At 40.2% G+C, this 3,533-nt stretch overlaps 1 pseudogene; it reads left to right on the forward strand.

Moving 5' to 3' along the window:
* The first annotated feature begins 658 nt into the window (after positions 1 to 658).
* LOC100402372 (cysteine and histidine-rich domain-containing protein 1-like) lies at positions 659 to 1,962 on the forward strand (annotated as a pseudogene).
* Positions 1,963 to 3,533: the final 1,571 nt, after the last annotated feature.

The raw sequence follows: 3,533 nt of genomic DNA on the forward strand, positions 1-3,533 counted from the left end.
CAGCCAGAGCTTGGAGAATAAAATTGGATCACCATAAATTTAACCTGTAGGTGACTCCAATTACAGCTACTTTTCTGGAGGAGATTTTGTTATCGAAGAAAACACCTTCTCTGGCACTTGGTATGTAATTATTGACCTAGTGAATATGTTTTCTTTATACTTGTTAATAAAGACCATCAAAACCAATTTCCTTTGAGTTAGCACCTTCACTGTCCTACGCCAACTACCTATACCCGCTGTCTAGCCTCTTATCATCATTAGGTCAGTAAACTGTTTCCGTAAAGGACCAGATGATAGAATTTTAGGCTCTGCAGGTCTCATAAACTTTCCCTCATTTATCTCCTCCTCCTTTATACCCTACTCCTTTTTCCTTTTCTTCTGAGTGCTTTAAAAGCATAAAAACTGGCCTGGCATGGTGGCTCAAGCCTATAATCCTAGCACCTTGTGGGGGCCGAGGCAAGCAGATCATCTGAGGTTAGGAGTTCAAGACCAGCCTGGCCAACATGGTGAAACCTCATCTCTATTTAAAAAAACAGTGTAGTCTGGAAGCCGGCAGCCACCTCAGTTGTCAGACTGGTGTTAGCCACACAGGAGGGGCTAACGCACCCTCTTGCCATTCCTGGTGTTTGGACCTTGCCTGTGATGGCTGGAAAAGAAAATGGCCTTACTGTGCTACATCTGGGGCTGTGGTCAGCACTTCAATCCTGAGACCAATTCCCATGACGCTTGCACATACCACCCAGGTGTTCCAGTCTTTCATGATGCATTAAAGGGTTGATCTTGCTGTAAGAGAAGAACAACTGGCCGGGCGCGGTGGCTCAAATCTGTAATCCCAGCACTTTGGGAGGTCGAGGCAGGTGGATCACGAGGTCAAGAGATCGAGACTATCTTGGTAAACATGGTGAAACCCCGTCTCTACTAAAAGTAAAAAAAATTAGCTGGGCACGGTGGCACGTGCTTGTAATCCCAGCTACTCAGGAGGCTGAGGCAGGAGAATTGCCTGAACCCAGGAGGCAGAGGTTGCGGTGAGCCAAGATTGTGCCATTGCACTCCAGCCTGGGTAACAAGAGCGAAACTCCGTCTCAAAAAAAAAAAAAAAAAAAGCGAAGAACAACTGATTTTTCTGATTTCTTAAGCATTGTAGGCTGTACGGAAGGTAGACATAATAGTGAGAAGCCACCTGAGCCAGTCAAACCTGAAGTCAAGGCTACCGAGAAGAAGGAACTATCTGAATTGAAACCCAAATTTCAGGAATACATCATTCAAGCCCCTGAGCCAGTAGAAGCAATAAAAAGGCCAAGCCCACATGAACCAATGACAAATTGGGAATTAAAAGTATCTGCCTCCCTAAAATAAGCACTTGATAAACTGTCATCAGGGAATGAAGAAGATAAGGAAGAAGAAGACAATGTTGAAATTAAGATTGGGACCTCAGGTGAAAACGGAGGGTATTCAAAGACATATTGGTGTTTCGAGAATCTAGAAGAAGTCTGTATGTCATTCTGTAGAACCTATTTTTTTAATGAGGGGATGAAATACTAGAGCTGTTGTCGAAGAAAAACTTCTGATTTTAATACATTCTTAGCCCAAGAGTGCTGTAAACAGGGAAACACATGTTGACTAAAAAGGATGCTGGGAAAAAATTGTTCCATGTAGACATGACGGGCATCAGACTGGAGGTGGAGTTACCATTTCAGTATATGCTAAAAATTCACTTCCAGAACTTAGTCGACTAGAAGCAGATAGCACATTGTTAAATGTGAGCATGTATTTGAAGGAGAGAAGCAATTCGATCAAAATGTGCAATTATGGGGTGTGATTGATGTAAACCGAAGTTATGTAACTATGACTGCAGCAAAGATTGAGGTCACTGTGAGAAAAGCTGATCCGATGCAGTGGGCCAGTCTTGAAGTGACTGCAGTGAAAAAGCAGGAAAAACAAAAAGGCGACACAACAGATTGAGTGAGAGATGGGAGGAAGGCGATTACGTATTTCAGAATTCTTAATACTGTGTGAAGTGGCGGCTTGCTGCTGTCATCTTCTGTTTTGTTGTTGTGTTACTGAATCTAGCATTTCAGGGTTAACATTAGGTTCTTAAAAGCCAAAGTCAGTTTGTCTTTTTGTGCCTTTGATCTTTCTTTTGTGTTATGTAAGACTGATTGTTCATTTCTCCCTACTGGTAGGAGCCATAGTCCTGTACTTAAAGAGGCTGGAAAATAGCCCATGACCATAATTGCAGTATTTCTCTGTTAAGCAGAGAGATATTAAGGAACACGTTTTTTACATCTGTTATTCCATAATTAGTAAAGCAAGATGAAATGTCAAATTTGAATCAGTTTTTTTAAAATGCATTTGTGTTCTTACAGTACTTGAAAATATTTAAGGAAGAGATGAAGCTCTGCAGGTTTTTTCTATGTGGGATGATTACTTTTTTTTTTTTTTTGGAGATGGAGTCTTGCTCTGTTGCCAGGCTGGAGGGCAGTGGCATGAGCTCGGCTCACTGCAACATCCACCTCCTGAGTTCAGGTGATTCTCCTGCCTCAGCCTCCCAAGTAGCTGGGACTACAGGCGTGTGCCACCACACCCAGTTAATTTTTTGTATTTTTAGTAGATAAGGGTTTCACCATGTTGGCCAGAATGGTCTTCATCTTTTGACTGTGTGATCCACCTGCCTTGGCCTCCCAAAGTGCTGGGAATACAGGCATGAGCCATCGTGCCTGGCCAATTACTTTTTTAAGGTGGATTAATCCTGAGGTACTGTAGTAAGTAAAGGGGAATATATGAATTGCTTAACAAATTAGACTTTGTTACAACTACTTGAATTCTTAAATTACATCAAAACTTACCTTACTTGCCAAGCAGTTTGGTGTAAGAGTATAGGAAACATAAATGAGAATACAGAGGTATCAATCTGGTTAAAATTCACTATTTTATAAGACTAAGCAATCATCTTAAAAATCTCTTTTCTGAATATTTAAATGTGTTTGTATGGTGTTATGGCTAAATTCTTACTGATTTAGAGACCCTAAACCCTCTTAAAACCTTTAATTAGTTAAATATAAAAAGAAATTATATTTATCTTGCCTTATACTCTATAAGCAGAGAAACAAGTCTGTCTTATACATAGTCATAGTTTGTCAATCCTTCTAGCCCACAAGTCAGTCTGTGAAGTAGCTAATATAACGTCCACTTTACACACAACTGGGATCACAGAAGAATCAGCTTGCCTGAGGTGACACATAGAGAGCCTGAGGTTACACAAATGTATTATCTTGGAATTTAAAATGTTCCCATAAGGTTCCAAACCATTTACTCTTTCGATTGTGCTAATTCATACCCAGACTTTCTCTTTCATGCTAATGGCTTTGTTTTCAGAAATGAGGAGTGATCCTAGGAAACATTACAACTTGTTGACTGATTACTATTAGAGAGAGAATATCTCACCATTGATTTCGCTAGAACTGAAATCATTGTGTTTGACATTTTCCACTATTTTGTTAATTGATTTAACAAAATATTTATTGAAGATCTAC

Source organism: Callithrix jacchus, chromosome 7, assembly GCF_049354715.1.
Source record: "Callithrix jacchus isolate 240 chromosome 7, calJac240_pri, whole genome shotgun sequence".
In the NCBI taxonomy this organism is placed as follows: Eukaryota; Metazoa; Chordata; class Mammalia; order Primates; family Cebidae; genus Callithrix; species Callithrix jacchus.